The sequence below is a fragment of the Hyperolius riggenbachi genome, chromosome 2 (assembly GCF_040937935.1).
Source record: "Hyperolius riggenbachi isolate aHypRig1 chromosome 2, aHypRig1.pri, whole genome shotgun sequence".
Classification (NCBI taxonomy): domain Eukaryota; kingdom Metazoa; phylum Chordata; class Amphibia; order Anura; family Hyperoliidae; genus Hyperolius; species Hyperolius riggenbachi.
In genome coordinates, this window is record NC_090647.1 from 397872208 (window position 1) to 397892160 (window position 19953).

The 19953-nt window shown below is 49.4% G+C and overlaps 1 long non-coding RNA gene across 1 annotated transcript in view; it reads right to left on the bottom strand.

Moving 5' to 3' along the window:
• Positions 1-17286: 17286 nt before the first annotated feature.
• The window catches only part of LOC137544507 (uncharacterized), a 52234-nt gene continuing 49567 nt past the window's right edge, over positions 17287-19953 (bottom strand). The window contains exon 3 of the long non-coding RNA XR_011025888.1: positions 17287-17402. This is a non-coding gene — a long non-coding RNA (uncharacterized lncRNA). The remainder of the gene's footprint in view (positions 17403-19953) is intronic.

The following is a 19953-nucleotide window of genomic DNA, read 5'->3' on the forward strand; positions in this document are numbered from 1 at the left end:
TCCAATGAACTTCGCCTGACTGTCCCCCGCATCACCCAGTCCCATGCACGCCTCTAGGACTTCTCAAGAGCTGCTCCAACACTATGGAACTCCCTACCTCCACCCATTAGGGCAGCCCCCTCCTTCAACACCTTCAAGAAGGCCCTCAAAACTCACCTTTTCACTCTGGCCTACCACCCCTCGCAATTGCTCTAAACCCACAGCTGAACTCTGGTCCCCTACCTCTCGTGTCCCTACCTCTTCTGCTAGATTGTAAGCCTTTGGGCAAGGTCCTCCTTCTTTTGTTTCCTACCTGATCATGCACCTCCATTACTGTAAACTTATGCTATGCATTTGAGTGAACCTAACTTGCCTAATCTCCATGCTCCCATCCAGTGACTGACTAAGCATTACCTTGTACTCATACTGTGCTGTGTGATCTGGTTTTCTTGTATTCCTGTATTGTCATATTGCTGTTAGAGTTGGGCCGAACCTCTGATTTTAGGTTCGCGAACCGGATTCGTGAACTTTCGCGTAACGTTCGGTTCGCGTTAAAGTTCGCGAACCGCAATAGACTTCAATGGGGATGCGAACTTTGAAAAAAAAAAATTATGCTGGCCACAAAAGTGATGGAAAAGATGTTTCAAGGGGTCTAACACCTGGAGGGGGGCATGGCGGAGTGGGATACACGCCAAAAGTCCCCGGGAAAAATCTGGATTTGACGCAAAGCAGCGTTTTAAGGGCAGAAATCACATTGAATGCTAAATGACAGGCCTAAAGTGCTTTAAAACATCTTGCATGTGTATACATCAATCAGGTAGTGTAATTAAGGTACTGCTTCACACTGACACACCAAACTCACCGTGTAACGCACCGCAAACAGCTGTTTGTGTAGTGACGGCCGTGCTGGACTGGTGCGCACCATGGCGAGAGTGCAGGTTTTGGTGGCTTTACAGCCCATATGGTCGCCTGGCTGATGCAGCTGAATGACAGAACAGTGACTGTCCAGCTGATCAAATTTGGTCTGACCACAATGAAGCAACGACCTTATTATCTTTTGTGTGCCCCCCGAGACACTCATCTAGGTGCCTTTTCTTTTGTTGTTGCAGCTGCCCGCAGTGCAGCCAGAAAAATTAGGCAGTCATGTACACGCACAACAAAAATTATTACAGCTGCCGCTGCTAGCATCGGCCTAAAAAATTCAGCAATCCGCCTGGAGTCCCGGACCCTGTTGGTGGTGGCGGAGAAGGTAGTCAAGCGGCCTGCAGGCAGACATGCTGTGTGGAGGGACTGAGAGCGACTTAGTCTTCTTGGGTCAGGCCAGGCAGCCAGTCACACGGCGTGCAGGCAGAGATGCTGTGTGTGCGGGGACTGACTTAGTCTTGGGGCGAGCAGCAGCCCTCCGGGATCCATGCCTCATTAATTTTGATAAAGGTGAGGTACTTAACACTTTTGTGACTTAGGCGACTTCTCTTCTCAGTGACAATGCCTCCAGCTGCGCTGAAGGTCCTTTCTGACAGGACGCTTGCGGCAGGGCAGGAGAGAAGTTGGATGGCAAATTGGGACAGCTCTGGCCACAGGTCAAGCCTGCGCACCCAGTAGTTCAAGGGTTCCTCATCACTGTTCACAGCAGTGTCTACATCCACACTTAAGGCCAGGTAGTCGGCTACCTGCCGTTCCAGGCGTTGGTGGAGGGTGGATCCGGAAGGGCTACGGCGAGGCGTTGGACTAAAGAACGTCTGCATGTCCGACATCACCATGAGATCGCTGGAGCGTCCTGTCTTTGACTGCGTGGACACGGGAGGAGGATTAGTGGCAGTGGTACCTTGCTGGCGTTGTGCTGTCACATCACCCTTAAAGGCATTGTAAAGCATAGATGACAGCTGGTTCTGCATGTGCTGCATCCTTTCCACCTTCAGGTGAGTTGGTAACAGGTCCGCCACTTTGTGCCTGTACCGAGGGTCTAGTAGTGTTGCCACCCAGTACAGCTCATTCCCCTTGAGGTTTTTTATACGGGGGTCCCTCAACAGGCAGGACAGCATAAAAGACGACATCTGCACAAAGTCGGATCCAGTACCCTCCATCTCCTCTTGCTCTTCCTCAGTGACGTCACGTAAGTCAACCTCCTCCCCCCAGCCGCGAACAATACCACGGGAAGGTTGAGCAGCACAAGCCCCCGGCGACGCCTGCTGCGGGTGTTCTCCTGCCGCTGTCCCCTCCTCCTCCTCCTCCCCCAAAGAAACACCTTGCTCATCATCCTCTGAGTCTGACTCATCTTCTGCACACGACTTCTCTTCTTCCTCCTCCTCCCCCCTCTGTGCTGCCGCAGGTGTTGAGGAAACAGCTGGGTCTGATGAAAATTGGTCCCGTGCCTGTTCCTGCCGTAACGGTTCCTGGTCACGCTCATTCGCAGCTTCATCTGCCACTCTACGCACAGCACGCTCCAAGAAGTAAGCGTAGGGAATTAAGTCGCTGATGGTGCCCTCACTGCGGCTCACCAGGTTGGTCACCTCCTCAAATGGCCGCATGAGCCTGCATGCATTTTCCATCAGTGTCCAGTTGTCGGGCCAGAACATCCCAATCTTCCCAGACTGTTTCATTCTACTGTAGTTGTAGAGGTAGTGGGTGACGGCTTTCTTCTGTTCTAGCAGGCGGGAGAACATGAGCAGGGTCGAATTCCAGCGAGTCGGGCTATCGCAAATGAGGCGTCTCACCGGCATGTTGTTTTTCCGCTGAATTTCCGCAAAGCGTGCCATGGCTGTGTAAGACCGCCTCAAATGCCCACAGACCTTCCTGGCCTGCTTCAGGACATCCGCTAAGCCAGGGTACTTTGCCACAAATCTTTGAACAACTAGATTCATGACATGTGCCATGCAGGGTATGTGTGTCAGCTTCCCCATATGCAAAGCGGCAAGCAGATTGCTGCCGTTGTCGCACACCACGTTGCCTATCTCCAGGTGGTGCGGGGTCAGCCACTCATCCACCTGTTTTTTAAGAGCAGCCAGGAGAGCTGCTCCAGTGTGACTCTCCGCTTTGAGACAAGACATGTCTAAGATGGCGTGACACCGTCGTACCTGGCATGCAGCATAGGCCCTGCGGAGCTGGGGCTGTGTAGCTGGAGAGAACTGCCACTCAGCCAAGGAGGAGGAGGACAGCAAAGAGCATGTAGCAGGAGGAGAGGAAGTGGCAGGAGGCCTGTCTGCAAGCTGTGGAGGTGTCACAATTTGGTCCGCTGCGCCCTGCTTGCCATCGTTCACCACCAGGTTGACCCAATGGGCTGTGTACGTAATGTAGCGGCCCTGCCCGTGCTTGGCAGACCAGGCATCCGTGGTCAGGTGTACCCTTGACCCAACGCTCTTCGCAAGAGATGACACCACTTGCCTCTCAACTTCACGGTGCAGTTGGGGTATGGCCTTTCTCGAAAAATAAGTGCGGCCTGGCATCTTCCACTGCGGTGTTCCGATGGCCACAAATTTACGGAAGGCCTCAGAGTCCACCAGCCGGTATGGTAACAGCTGGCGAGCTAACAGTTCCGCCACGCCAGCTGTCAGACGCTGGGCAAGGGGGTGACTGGCCGAAATTGGCTTCTTCCGCTCAAACATTTCCTTCACGGACACCTGACTGCTGCTGTGGGCAGAGGAGCAGGAACCGCTCAAGGGCAGAGGCGGAGTGGAGGAGGGTGCCTGTGAAGGTGGAAGGGAGAAAGCGGCAGAAGCAGATGATGCACCTGAAGGAGGAAGAGGAGAAGGAGGGTGACTTTTCTTTTGTGTGCTGCTGCTGCTTTTGCTCAGGTGGCCATCCCATTGCTGTTTGTGCCTTTTCTCCAGGTGCCTTCGTAAGGCACTTGTCCCTACGTGAGTGTTGGCCTTTCCTTGGCTCAATTTTTGTTGGCAGAGCGAACAGATGGCTTTGCTCCGATCTGAGGCACACACATTAAAAAATTTCCACACCGCTGAGCCACCCTGGGATGTGGGCACTATGGGGACCTCAGCAGCTGATGCTGAAGGGCAAGTTGGCTGGCTGTACATAGGTGGCGATACATGGTGCCGGACACTGCCACCAGCTGTTTCTGATGAAGAGCTGCCCCAGCTTCTTTCAGCAACTTCTCTCCTCCTACTACTCTCTGACTCCCCCTCTGAACTGTCCCCCTCTTCATCTCCTCTATTGGGAACATACAGAGGATCCCTATCATCGTCATCATCGTAATCATCCTGCCCAGCTTCGCTTGCCTCAGACAAATCCAAACATGCACCATCAGTAGGTCCTTCATCCTCCTTACACGTTACATCCATAGTGTTGCCGCGTAACTCAGACATATGAGCTGGTGAAAATTCATCTGGCTGTAACAACAATGGCTGTGCATCAGTGATTTCAACACTAAATAATTCTTGCGAAGTGTCAAATGCAGCGGAAGTGGTGCTAGTAGTAGCGCTGGTGGCTGAGCAAGATGAGGTGTTCTGTGTCGCTAAATACTCAACCACGTCCTGACAATCTTGGGAGGTGATGGGACGTGCCTTCTTCCGTGCACTGTACTGTGGGCCAGGTCCACACGAAATTACATTTACACGACCTCGCGCAGACCTGCCGGGTGGCCTTCCTCTGGCTCTGGCACTACCTCTTCCTCTACCTGTTTTGTCCATATCGGGTATGCACGGAGTGGTATATCACACTGCGTGCACTCACGTAGGTAGGTGGGTTCGCTTAACTGCACAGGTATGCGCACTGATGCGGTGGGTTCACTGAACAGAACAGGTATACAGTGGCGGGTTCACAGAACAGGTATGCAGTGGCAGGTTCACTGAACAGAACAGGTATGCAGTGGCGGGTTCACTGAACAGTACAGGTATACAGTGGCGGGTTCACAGAACAGGTATGCAGTGGCAGGTCCACTGAACAGAACAGGTATGCAGTGGCGGGTTCACTGAACACAACAGGTATGCAGTGGCGGGTTCACTGAACAGTACAGGTATGCAGTGGCGGGTTCACTGAACAGTACAGGTATACAGTGGTGGGTTCACTGAACAGAACAGGTATGCAGTGGCGGGTTCACTGAACAGAACAGGTATGCAGTGGCGGGTTCACTGAACAGTACAGGTATACAGTGGCGGGTTCACAGAACAGGTATGCAGTGGCAGGTTCACTGAACAGAACAGGTATGCAGTGGCGGGTTCACTGAACAGGTATACAGTGGCATGTTCACTGAACAGAACAGGTATACAGTGGCGGGTCCACTGAACAGAACAGGTATGCAGTGGCGGGTTCACTGAACACAACAGGTATGCAGTGGCAGGTTCACTGAACACAACAGGTATGCAGTGGTGGGTTCACAGAACAGGTATGCAGTGGTGGGTTCACAGAACAGGTATGTAGTGGCAGGTTCACTGAACAGGTATGCAGTGGTGGGTTCACTGAACAGGTATGCAGTGGTGGGTTCACTGAACAGGTATGCAGTGGTGGGTTCACAGTACAGGTATGCAGTGGTGGGTTCACAGAACAGGTATGCAGTGTTGGGTTCACTGAACAGGTATGCAGTGGTGGGTTCACAGTACAAGTATGCAGTGGTGGGTTCACTGAACAGGTATGCAGTGGTGGGTTCACAGAACAGGTATGCAGTGGCAGGTTCACTGAACAGGTATGCAGTGGTGGGTTCACTGAACAGGTATGCAGTGGTGGGTTCACTGAACAGGTATGCAGTGGTGGGTTCACAGTACAGGTATGCAGTGGTGGGTTCACAGAACAGGTATGCAGTGTTGGGTTCACTGAACAGGTATGCAGTGGTGGGTTCACAGTACAGGTATGCAGTGGTGGGTTCACTGAACAGGTATGCAGTGGTGGGTTCACAGAACAGGTATGCAGTGGCAGGATCACTGAACAGGTATGCAGTGGTGGGTTCACTGAACAGGTATGCAGTGGTGGGTTCACTGAACAGGTATGCAGTGGTGGGTTCACAGTACAGGTATGCAGTGGTGGGTTCACAGAACAGGTATGCAGTGTTGGGTTCACTGAAAAGGTATGCAGTGGTGGGTTCACAGTACAGGTATGCAGTGGTGGGTTCACAGAACAGGTATGCAGCCAGGAACAAGCTAAGCCTAACTAATCTTTCCCTATGAGAGACAGTCTGCAGCAGCTTGCCCTACTCTCACTAATGCAGGCACACGAGTGACCGTAATGGCCGCTGCTGCCTGCCTTATATAAGGGGGGTGGGGCTCCAGGGGCTAGTGTAGCCTAATTGGCTACACTGGGCCTGCTGACTGTGATGTAGAGGGTCAAAGTTGACCCTCCATGTGCATTATGGGGCGAACCGAACTTCCGCAAAGGTTCGCCTGCGGGACGCGAACGCGAACCACGGAAGTTCGCATGGAACCGTTCGCAGGCGAACCGTTCGGCCCAACTCTAATTGCTGTATGTCACCCCTAAATATTGTCTGTAACCTAAATTAATGTCCAGTGCTGCGTAATATGTTGGCACTTTATAAATATAATAAATAATAATAATAATAATTGCCCAAATAAGCAGGTTTTTGTGACCCTAGGCTATGACCTCTTTGGCCAGCGTCCGAAAAGGCCGCTGGCCGAAACTGCATGTGTTTTTTCTATTACTATGGTACAATAAACCAGCATTTTTGCACAAATCCAGGTGGAGACCCAGTCATTTTGTCTTTGCTGCTGTGAATGTTACACACCTAAGAGGGATCCAGGTGTGGACTGGTTGACTCCCTGGTATATCTATTACTTTGCGGTAGAGCTGAGGGATCACTTTTCTTGCTGCATCCCGAAACTCACCAGTCATGATCCCCGTAAGAGTCCCTACAATGCTAGAAAATTTGCCACTGCTGAGCCATCACCCTTTGAACAGATTTGAGATTTTTGAAAGTGAAATAGGGAGCCCAATGAAAGCCTATGGGGGATTTTAGCACTTTTGCACCCCCGTAACTCTGGTTTTGCAGAGATGGAGGGAACCCAAAATTGGAGTGCAAGTACAACAATATGCCTTCTACCTGCATGAGACATGTCATGATATTCAGACTTTGCTAACGGCCATGGCTGCGATTTATGTTCATCAGAATCGCCACCATTAACATTGCCCAAATAAATTTTGTGACCCTAGGCTATGACCTCTTTGGCCTAGGGGCCCGAAACTCACCAGTCATGAAAATGTGCCACTGCTGAGCCATCGCCCTTTGAAAAGATTTGAGATTTTTGAAAGTGAAATAGGGAGCCCAATAAAAGCCAATGGCAAAATTCAGCACCTTTGCACCCCTATAACTCTGGTTGGTTATCACCCGTCGACTTTAGCAGTTAATAGCAAAGGCATCCTAGCAACACCAAATTTGCAGGATATGTTAAAAAGATAGCAGGAAACAATATTTAAAGGACTTCCGAGGCCACAAATGTGAAAAAAGTTAAATACCTATTCATAATCCAGATCCATGGAGGACGCCATCCGCGCCCTCCCGTTCATTCCGCCATGGCTCCCGCAGTAATACCGGCTCCGGTCGGGTCCCAACCCCTCCAAACGGGTCGGGTTCTCATTCCCCCCTCAATATGGCCACCACAGATTGCCGCGGCTGCGCAGTCTGCATAGACGCGATTGTGGCTGCGCAGCTCTAGGGCCTACTCCCGATGCGTCCGATGTATGCACGCATATTGATGACACGGCGGGAGGAGGCCCTAGAGCTGCTCAGCTGCAATCACGTCTATGCAGACTGCGCAGCCGCGGCAATTTGTGGTGGCCATATTGGGGGGGGGGGGGAATGAGAACCCGACCCGTTCGTTGGGGTCCGGACCCGACCGGGGCCGGTATTACTGCGGGTGCCATGGTGGAATGAACGGGAGGGCGCGGATGGAGTCCTCCATGGATCTGGATTATGAAATGGTATTTAACCTTTTTCATATTTGTGGCCTCGGAAGTCCTTTAAAAATTTGTTTTATTATTATTATTTTTATGTGCTGAGTGTGGGAAATCTGAAAAAAAAAATTATGTGGTGTCCCCCCCTCCCGAGCCTTTGTAACCCCTTGTCCTCCATGCAGGCTGGGATAGCCAGAATGCAGAGCCCCGGCCGACTGGGGCTTCACACCCTGAGCTATACCAGCCCGCATTGTCCATGGTATGGTGGGGCTCTGGGGGGAGGGGCGGCCAAGCCTCTCCCTCCCCCCCCCCCCCCGGAACCCTTGTCCAATCCATGGACAAGGGGCTCTTCCCCACCTCCGGTGCCCCAGGAGGAGGTGGGGCAATGACCCCCTGGGGGGGTTCATGGTGGCATCTGGGAGTCCCCATTAAGAAGGGGACCCCAGATGCCCATCCCCCTCCCAGGAGAAATGAGTATAGGGGTATAAAGTACCCTTACCCATTTCCACAAAGGGATTAAATGAAATAAAAACACAACCACAAGAAAAGTATTTTATTATTCTAAATTAACCAGAAATACTTACCTGTACCTTTAAAAAAATGGTGACAGGTGCAGGCAGGTGGGGAGACAGCGAGAGCCGACACTATATGTCCTGCACAGGACGCATTCTAAGCTATAGTAACCGGCTCATCAATGAGCCGGTTCTTTTTGTATTGAATCAAATGAATCAGCTCTGAACCGATTCATTTGATTCAATACAAAAAGAACTGTTATATTTAAATGGGGGGGGGGGGTGCAGGTCTGCCTACTTATGAATTACTGGGGGGAGGGGGGAGAGGTCTGGCTACCTATGAGTTACTGGGGGGAGGGGGGAGAGGTCTGGCTACCTATGAGTTACTGGGGGAAGGGGGGGAGAGGTCTGGCTACCCATGAATTACTGGGGGGGGGAAGGAAGGAATGGTCTGGCTACCTATGAGTTACTGGGGGTAGTAGGGACAGGTCTGGTTACCTATGAATTCCTGGGGGGAGAGGGGGCAGGTCTGGCTATGTATATTTAAAGGGAACCTTAACTGTGGGCCCCCCAAAAAATTCACTTACCTGGAGCTTTCCCAAGCCTCCTGCACCCGTCCTGTGCCCGCGCCGGTCCTTCGGTGCCGTCATGCGGGACGCGCTTTACGTCTCTTTACGACGGGGAATGCGGAAGAAGAGGACGCTTTGCCGGAGGACAACTGGCAGTCGGGCGAAAACAAAACTTAGCCGCGGAGGGAGACCGGAGGGCACCGAAGGACCGGCGCGGGCACAGGACGGCTGCAGGAGGCTTGGGAAAGCCCCAGGTAAGTGAATTATTTTTTGGGCCCACAGTTAAGGTTCCCTTTAACTGGATGGAGAGGTCTGTCTGGCTACCTGTATTTATATGTATACTGTATCAGATATATATGCATACAGATATATTATCAGATGTAGATATATATCTCTATCTATCTATCTATCTATCTATCTATCTATCCATCTATCTATTTATATATATGTTAAGTCCCCAATATCCACCACCAGCAGGGATCACGTGATGCCGTATTCATTTGCTTGTCGGTTACTTGAACCACCAGCAGAAAAAACACAAACCTGCTCCAAAATACTCACTGAACCTATAGGCAACATCTTGCAGCCCTCCTGAAACTCCTAGCGGCTTTCTGCCATCCTCCTTGCATGGAAGCCGGTGTGTTACCTGACCTGCTTAGAGTCAAGTGATACACCTGCTGCCGTGCACAGAGGACATCGAAAAGCCACTTGGAGCATGCTAGGAGCTTCAGGAAGGCTACAAAACGTCGCTGGAGGCTCAGTAAGTATTTTAAAGCAAAGTATTTGCAAACCAGTCCAAACTACCTCCCCCCCCAAAAAAACAAAAAACTGAAAGGGACACTGAGCAAGGGCACTGGGTATGCTTTTAAGTATAACCAAGTGTATATGAAGAGTATACACTCCCTCTCTTATGCTCGGTATGCTCGCTCTCAATGCTATTGAAACCATGGCTCCTACAGAAAGTAGAGCTGTAACCTGAAAAATGATGTCTGCGGGTCCTTACAGCGCATGCGCAGGCTCTGTCTCCTCTAATTATTTCCGACTCTCTAAAGCACATCATTGTTCGGTGCACTATGACGCGGGCCACGCAGAAGTAGGGAGGAAGAAATTAGAGGAGACTGAGCCTGCACATACGCTGTAAAAGAGAACTAAAAAGCAATGAATAATTGCTTCATATACTCTTCACACTGTACATTTTCACACTGGTGCTTTGTGTTGGACATTGAAGATCTAAAAAATTAAGGGATTGCCTCACAAGCAATGTGACACATACAACCAAGCATTCTGCATAAAAATATGTCTCAGAAATGCATTGTACTAACAATGTCATTGCATTTCTTTTGCGATTATTTAGTCCAAAACAATGTGTCAGTGTCAGAGATCATACAACAAAAGAGAAGAAACTTATACTTGTTTAATAAAAATATTTTTTTTGTTCTGCAATGAGCAATTTTTTTTTTTTTTTTGCAAAGTGCAATTTTTTTTTTGGGGGGGGGGGGGGGGGGTAAGTTCACAGCAAAGAATGTTCCAAATACCATCAACCAGAATCAAGACTTGCATTTGATAAAAAAAAAAACAACTCTCAAGAGTCCCCTCTACCCCCTGTGCCCTTGAGCTGGCGGACCAACTCCTGCACTCGGGCCATATTCTCCCACAGCTCAAACACCTGGGCCTGGAGGATGCTGATTTTACGGTCCTGGATCCGCCGGTTCCTCCTCACCTGGCGCCTCAGCCACATGTATGTCGATAGAGGAACTGTAAAAAAAATGGGGAAAATAGGTTAACCCAGCAAACCATCAACTTGTGCATATTTCAATCTCAATGATCATCCCTAAAAATAAGAACCTGTATTGTAATACCAGTAGGGTATTGTACCGTGTTAGCCATCAGTAAAAGCAAGAAGTTTTAAATCAGGATGATACCATTTATTGGCTAACTACAAATGAATAAGAATAAACAAGCTTTCGGCCTTGCAGCCTTCGTCAGGTTTACATCCTGTTAGTTTGCAAGCTGGTGGTACAGACAGCTTATATACATGCAACATCAAAAGGGAAAACAGATATTTTTTTCAAGCATTAATACGTCATTAAGACGCCTTAATACAAACAGACCATCTAAATGGGGTAAGATAAGGATCCTTGTTTACTCCATTGCTCACAGACCTGGTATTAGGATTGACCCAGAGGTATCGTAAATTCTTAGTTCACAAGTTCAGCTAGAGTGGCTGAGACAGTTCATATATCATCAATCTCATACCACTATAGAAAGTTGTTGTCCTTATTCAAACCCTTCTGCACAGCTTTGAACCAATTTATAAATTTTGTTTCTGCTATTAATCGGTCATTTGACGTTTTGAAGCCGCCCTTCAGGGCAGTGATACGAAGATCATCCATGCTGTGTCTGTTGGACCGAAAGTGTGTAACAACTGGGAGTCCAGATTTGGTATCATTAATAGTGTGCCTGTGTCCATTCATACGTTTGCGCAGTGTTTGTCCAGTTTCTCCCACGTACATAACATTAGGGCATTTAGCACACATGATCAGATATACCAGATTGGTGGACCCACAGGAAAATTTACCTTGTACTCTGTACTCCTGTTGTGAACCTGGTATCGTTACCCTGTCAGTGGAGTAAATGTGTCTGCAGGTCCCACATATTTTTTGTCGGCAGGGTGATGTTCCGTTTTGTTGAGGCCTATTCAAAGAGCTCCTGACAATCATCTGTTTTAGATTGTGTGGTTGCCGATATGACAAGAGTGGAGGTTTAGGGAATATTGTTCTCAGTCTGTGATCCTTGTGTAAAATGGGATGAAGTTCCTTAGCAATCCTCCTTAAGATTTCCAGGTGTGGGTTGTAGGTGACAACCAAATGGACACGTTCCTCTTCCTGGTTTTGCTTATATTTCGTGAGTTCAGTCCTGGGGATGTTGCTGGCTTTCCTGATTTGGGCCTCAGCCATGGGAGGACTGTAACCTTGTTTAATAAAAGTGTTCTTAAGGTGATCCAGGTGCTTGTCTCTGTCCATCCTGTCAGAACAAATCCGGTTGTACCTTATAGCTTAGCTGTAAATTATAGAGTTCTTAATGTGCTTGGGATGAAAACTGTCATATCTTAGGTATGTGGGACGGTCTGTAGGTTTGCAATACACAGAGGTTTGTATGTTGTTACCCCTGATGTATATGGTGGTGTCCAGAAAGTTAATCGCTGTGTGAGAGTAGGTAAGTTTCAATTTGATTGTAGGATGGAAGGCATTGAAGTTCCTGTGGAACTGGAGAAGATCATCCTCACTTGCGGACCAGATGATTAAAATATCATCAATGAAGCGGAAGTAGGCCAAGGGTTTTATGCCACATGCATTGAGGTATTCCTCTTCGATTTTGGCCATGAATAGATTTGCATACTGTGGAGCGAATCGCGAACCCATTGCCACGCCCATCTGCTGTAAATAGAGGTCCTGTCCAAAAGTGAAATAATTATGAGTGAGAATGAATTTGATCAGTCCAGTAATAGGCTTTACAGGTATGCCCTGACGCTGAAGATATTTACGGCAGGCCGCAATACCATCATCATGGGGAATGTTCGTGTACAGGGACTCCATGTCCATCGTGGCCAGTATGGTTCCCTCAGGTACTGGGCCGATGGCTGTCAGTTTGTTCAGGAGGTGGGTGGTATCAGGGGCGTTTCTACGGTCCTTGGAGATCGGGGGCACCTGTGGGCACCAGGCGGGGAGGTATATGCGCGCGCCGCGTCAAAAATGGGCGTGGCCATGAGGTGAGTGGGCGTGACCATGGGTGGGGCCAAATGTACATGAACTTAGCAGCGGTGTAAGCTACAGATAACGGGCCTGCCCATCGAAATATTGGATGGAGCCCCCTGTCCTTTATTTAGATAATTTACAATCAGTATAGGCATAGATCAAAGATGTATACGCACATACAATTTTGATTGGTCAATCACTGACCCCCAATTTTACCACCCCCGTGCAGTAAGTGGGCCAACAGACAATGAATTTTATGAACAGAGCTAAAATTGGCTAATCAAAATTATATGTGTGTACCAGGCTTTACAGCTAATACTGTACATACTGAAAGTAGCAGGGATCAGCATACAATATAGCTGGTTTACAATCAGTAAAGGCACAAAGTAACACCTTACACTGTACACACTGGAGGTAAATCAGCACACAGTGCAGGCACTAGAGAACAGCGTATACTGTACATACTGTAGGCAGCAGAATTCAGCACACTGCAGCTAGCGTGCCAAAAATATGAGGATCACGTTGTGCGGCGTGCTTATCGCGCCGCACGGAAAAATGGGTGGGCCATGGACCAGAATATAGGTGTGGTAACGGGTGGAGACAAATTTACATGAACCTAGCAATGGTGGGATATTAGATTATGACAGTGGTGGCGAACCTTTTGGAGGCCGAGTGCCCAAACTGCAACCCAAAAGTCACTTATCTATCGCAAAGTGGCAACAGCAATTTAAACTAAATACTGTACAAACATTTTAACTCATACATGAACATTATGGAAAATCCAAGTTGAAAATAAACTGTGAAGATAAACAATTTCATCCATCCTACTCCTGAAAAATGTATTAAATTTTTTAGAACCTCCCAGTTTTATTTTCTGTTTTAAAAAGCTAAAAAGGTAAGTTTAATGCTATTGTCTCATATGATAAGGATTCAGCTTTTCCCATAGTCTCGCAGTTAGCAATCATGTGACCCCCAACAAGACAAATTCAGCAATCATGAGGCCCCCAACAAATCATGAGGCCCCCAACAAGACAAATTCAGCAATCATGAGGCCTCCAACAAATCATGAGGCCCCCAACAAGACAAATTCAGCAATCTTGAGGCCCCCAACAAATCATAAGGCTCCCAACAAGACAAATTCAGCAGTCATGAGGCACATAAATAGACAGCATTTCACATAAATAGGCAGAATGCCCCCTTAATATGGTAGCCCCCAAGTTAGGTAGTGAGTGACAGGGACCCCCAGGTTAGCTAGTGAGTGACAGGTGCCTCCAGTTAGGTAGTGAGTGACAGGAACCCCGATAGTGAGTGACAGGGAGCCCCTTTAGGTAGTGAGTGAGTGCCAGGGAGCCCCTTTAGGGAGTGAGTGAGTGAGTGCCAGGGAGCCCCTTTAGGCAGTGAGTGAGTGCCAGGGAGCCCCTTTAGGCAGTGAGTGAGTGCCAGGGAGCCCCTTTAGGCAGTGAGTGAGTGCCAGGGAGCCCCTTTAGGAAGTGAGTGAGTGACAGGGAGCCCCTTTAGGGAGTGAGTGAGTGCCAGGGAGCCCCTTTAGGGAGTGAGTGAGTGCCAAGGAGCCCCTTTAGGCAGTGAGTGAGTGCCAGGGAGCCCCTTTAGGCAGTGAGTGAGTGCCAGGGAGCCCCTTTAGGCAGTGAGTGAGTGCCAGGGAGCCCCTTTAGGCAGTGAGTGAGTGCCAGGGAGCCCCTTTAGGAAGTGAGTGAGTGACAGGGAGCCCCTTTAGGGAGTGAGTGAGTGACAGGGAGGCCCTTTAGGTAGTGAGTGAGTGCCAGGGAGCCCCTTTAGGGAGTGAGTGCCAGGAAACCCCTTTAGGCAGTGAGTGAGTGCCAGGGAGCCCCTTTAGGCAGTGAGTGAGTACCAGGGAGCCCCTTTAGGCAGTGAGTGAGTACCAGGGAGCCCCTTTAGGCAGTGAGTGAGTGCCAGGGAGCCCCTTTAGGGAGTGAGTGAGTGCCAGGGAGCCCCTTTAGGGAGTGAGTGAGTGCCAGGGAGCCCCTTTAGGAAGTGATTGAGTGACAGGGAGGCCCTTTAGGAAGTGAGTGAGTGACAGGGAGGCCCTTTAGGTAGTGAGTGAGTGACAAGGAGGCCCTTTAGGTAGTGAGTGAGTGACAGGGAGCCCCTTTAGGCAGTGAGTGAGTGAGTGACAGGGAGGCCCTTTAGGGAGTGAGTGAGTGACAGGGAGGCCCCCCCTCTAGCCGCCGCTGCTCCCCGCCCCCTTACCTTGCAGCAGACCTCAGGATCAGCGGCGACCCGACCAGTACCAGCGGGCGCCGGACGCACCCGCTCGATATGCGGAAGTGATGTCACTTCCGCATATCAGTGCGGGCGCTGGGTCCTAGCGCCCGCACGATTGTTCACCGACTCGCCGCCTGATCCTGAGGTCTGAGTGATGCGGCGGTGGCTGGAGGGAGCCTCTGAGATCCATGGCACCCCAGGACAGATTGGGGGCACGTGCCACCCCAAAATAGGGCTAGCGACGCCCCTGGGTGTTATCCTGTAAGTAGCTGGGTCTTTTACAGACAAGAGGTTTCAAGATGTTTTCCTGCCACCCTTAGATGTTCTCTGTAAGAGTTCTGCTCCCTGAGATTATGGGCCTGCCTGGGTTTCCCTCTTTGTGGATCTTGGGAAGCATGTAAAAGCAGGCTGTTCTAGGCTCTTCAGGGATAAGGGTCCTTACATGTAGTCTGATGTTTGCAGGCAATCTGTTAACCATCCTATTAAGTGCCATCCTGTAGCCTTTTGTGGGGTCCCCCTGTAATTTGGCATGGTGAGCGGTGTTGGATAATTGTCTTTGTGCCTCCTGGATGTAGTCACTGGTGTTCATTATGACTATGGCACCACCTTTATCCGCTGGTTTAATAATAATGTCCTTATTCTCCTTAAGGGATCTGATGGCCTGTTGCTCCAGTGGTGTTACGTTCTGGGCCAGTGTCTTTCTTTTACTCAGGATCCTGTCAGAGATTCTGCGTCTGAATTTGTTGATGTATTCATCCAGGGCCGTGTTTTTTCTTTCTTTGGGGGTCCATCTTTTTTTCTTTTTTTTCTTTTTAGATCTGGTGCTTTTGGTCCATTATCCATTGTATCACAGGCTTCCTTATCATGGTAGTGTTCCTTGAGTCGCAGCTTTCTGAAAAATTCCTCCATATCTCCACAGAGTGCAATCCTGACTATGGGTCTCGCAGGGCAGAATGACAGGCCTTTGGAGAGTACTGACATTTCAGCTTCAGTAGCCTGATAAGAGGAAAGATTCATTACACCGGTGGGTTGCTCTTTTTCTGCTGCTTGTGCATCCAGGCGTCCACTCTTAATTCTAAGTCTCTGAAGTTTTTTCTTTTTGTTGTTAATTAGGAATCTCTGTAGTTTCCCATAGAAGGTTTGTAGTTTATCCCATGTATATCCAGTGGAGTCATCATTCAGAGACAGTTTCAGGCTCTGTATCTCATCCTTTGTAATCCTTTGTAATACATATAACATAGCATTTACTCACTTTTCCATAGTATGCAATGTTAATCATACAGTAAGAGAATTTTACCATATAGCGGTGTGCTGGCTCTCCTCCGGTAAGCCCTCTGGCTATGATGACTGGGGCCAAGTGAGGAGGACCTCGAGGAAGGAGGCCTTGTTGAAGACGTTCCCTGGGTACCACTTGCAGCTGTAGTAAGGAGTAATGAATAATAAAATGTGATCAAAATATATGTTAAAATGGATAAAAAGTAATAACTTTTTTGTTTGAACTACAATTACTTTTATTTCTATTTTCAAGTGAACTTTGATAAGGACCTTACTCTATTTAAGCACAGAACAAACATCATATTCTTATACCTTTTATTTATTTATTGGACATGAAAGAATATGACTCTTCAATACAGTAAAATAAAACTAGGATAGGCTTTAAAGAGAGCACTTGGAACGCAGACTGGGGCAATGGTTCATCTTGTAGTAATAATACGACCCTGAGCACACAGCCAAGATATCAATTGAGTGGCTTCGAGACAACTCTATGTACAGTATGTCCTTGAGTGACCCAGCAAGAGCATACGCTTCAGTAGAGTTGAATAGCTCTGGAGAGATCTTAAAAAAAATGGCTGTGCACCAGAGCCGGATCATCCACAAGGCAAATCAAGGCTCTTGCCTAGGGCCTGGAGAGGATCTAGGGTCCAGATGGACGACAGCACCTATCAAATTTTTCTAAAAAAAAGCTAGGTGATCATCAGTGAACCAATGTTAAGCCTAGGGGCTCATTTTTTTAAATAATTTTATTTGCATGAATGCTGTATAATCAGCACATATTGCACAAATATCATCACTATGCCTACACAGGAGCACGGAAAAATAAATGTGTAAGCCATTTTGGAATAAGCCCGTAACAAAACAAAATGTGGGAAAAGTGATGCACTGTGAATACCTTACGGATATATACTTTAACTGTACATACTGCAGAACTCTATACTATTCATAGCCCATGGAATTTTTTTTAGGATAAATACATACAGCATATAAAACCCAAGATAGACATACATAAACAAACAGTTTGCAGACTTACATCCCATTTCTGCCACCACCCGCTTCAGCAGGTCCTGGTCCCTCCTTTTCAGGTCGCTCCAAAGCACCTGGACCTGCTTGGGGGTTAGGACCTGCTGGAACTGGGTCCGCAGGATCCCCTGCACCCTCCTGACCATGCCTTTCTTGGCTGCAGCGGTGGAGAGGTTGTACCGGCCTCTGGTAAATTCCTGAAAAAGACATATTACAGTATTAATGACCACTGTATTATACATTAATTAATTAAGAATCTTCTTACGTACAGCATAATGTAAAAGATTATAATTTTATTTATAATGACAGTGTTAAAAAATTGTGGGAACCAACCAACTATGACTTTGGGCAGATACTAAGGATCAACGATGACTAGTGCCACCTATAACTGCTGACATTGCTAGCCATAATAACTACATCATTTCATTTCATGTGTGATTTGACTGACAGAGAAGTTCATGTGACAGCAAGCATCAAATATATAATTAAATGGAAATGTGAAGGGTGAGCGGCGCGTGTAGCCATGACATTGTATGGGCGGAGCTAACGTAATGATGTAACAGCGAGACATAAGAAAGCTAGGCATGGGTGCCCACAGTACAGCCAGGCATGAGTACCCACAGTATAGCCACTAGCCAGGCTTGGGTGCCACGAGTATAGCCAGGCATGGGTGCCCCCAGTATAGCCAGGTATAGGTCCCCTTAGTATAGCTAGGCATGGGTGCCCCCAGTATAGCTAGGTATAGGTGCCCTCAGTGTAGCTAGGCATGGGTGCCCTCAGTATAGCCAGGCATGGGTGCCCCAAGTTTAGCTAGGTATAGGTGCCCTCAGTGTAGCTAGGTATAGGTGCCCTTAGTGTAGCTAGGCATGGGTGCCCTCAGTATAGCCAGGCATGGCTGCCCTCAGTATAGCTAGGCATGGGTGCCCTCAGTATAGCCAAGCATGGGTACCCTCAGTGTAGCTAGGTATAGGTGCCCTCAGTGTAGCTAGGCATGGGTGCCCTCAGTATAGCCAGGCATGGGTGCCCCCAGTTTAGCTAGGTATAGGTGCCTTCAGTGTAGCTAGGCATGGGTGTCCTCAGTGTTGCCAGGCATGGGTGCCCTCAGTGTAGCCAGGCTTGGGTGCCATCAGTGTGGCCAGGCATGGGTGCCCTCAGTATATCCAGGCATGGGTGCTCCCAGTTTAGCTAGGTATGGGTGCCCTCAGTGTAGCCAGAAGGGGACACAGTGCATGAAGGGGGAGCGATGCCCACACACAGCGGCTAGGAGGAAGGGCCACTCCCTCACCTTGGGCTCCCCATCAGCGTTTCCTCCTCTGGCATTAATTAGCAGCAGTAGTGGCGGCGGTTTAAAGGGAACACGGACTTACTACTTTGTTCCACACCGGAGATTCTTCTCTGTAACAGTGCCCAATGATGCTACTTCCTGTTTATCAGGAAGTAGCGTCATCGGGCGCTGATACAGAGAAGATCCTCCAGTGTGGAACGCGGAAGTAAGTCCGCGTTCCCTTTACACCGCCGCTGCTACTGCTGCCAATTAATGCCGGAGGAGGAAGCGCTGATGGGGGAGCCCGAGGTGAGGGTGGGGGGAGTGGCCCCTCCTCCCTGCCGCCGTGTGTGGCCATCGCTCCCCCTCCATGCGCTGCGTCCCCTCCTGGCTCCTGCCCCCCAAAACGGCACTGAGCAGGTTCCAATGGGGCCAAGGCCCCCCCCCGCAGCGGCATCCCATGCAGCCCCTATTGTTATGCCCCTGGCAATGTGGGCAACATGTCAGCAGAAAATAAACGCAATATGGGCAGCATTTCACCTGCAAAAGAAAGAATTTACTCACCTGACAGGAGAAGTCCCCTCACCCGGCCGGCCTCTGGTGTGCAGCTTCCCCGACTATCCTTCAGCTCAAATCTCCTGCGCTGAATGAAATAGCAGGGCTACGGAAAGATGACACCCGAAGCCCTGTACTGGAGACACAAATAGTCTTCAGTACAGGGATTCGGACGCCATCTTCCCGTAGCCCTGCTCTGCCTGCCGGAAGACTATGCCGGCGAGAGCGGGGCTGCGGGCTATGAACTGGCATGGCTTCTATTAGACGCCGCGGCCAGTTCAGACAGTGACCAGAGTCCCGAGGCCGGGACATCCCATGGCTGAAAGTGGGACGTTTCCCAGGACCTAGTGCAGCCGGGGACAGGGGACCCCGAATCCAGGACGCGTACTAACAGTGAAAGTACAGAAATAGAATAACTAGTCCTTACCAGAGGAGCTGGCAAGAGGCTAGTAACAATATAGACTATCGTACACTGGAAGAGAATGGGGGCAACTTGGCACTCAGTACTCCAAAGGAGGGGTATGCAGGCCCGCGTAAGCACCCGGCAACCAGGCAATCTTCGCCCCTAAGCACCCCTTTGCTGAGGCTGTGATGTAAACAAAAGGATGTGCAACCGGTGTCATACAGCAAAGGCAGTCAGCAAAAGTACAGTACATAAAAGGCAGACCGGGCAACTGTCCCCTTAAGCGTTTTTATTCATCTTCATGCCACATTATACATCCATCAAACAAGTAAAGGAATGATCAAACCTGATGATGCTGGTGCTGGGGTGTAGTGTACAGGGTTCGGGTGACCAGGGATAGTGAGAGGACGGCACTACAGCCGTTTCACGCGCACCTGGTGCTTGTTCACGTGCTTGTCCTTGTCCAAAACAGCGCCGCGCGGCTTCCTGTATGACGCTCGGGAGCCGCGCCCCCGGCGCTTGTGAT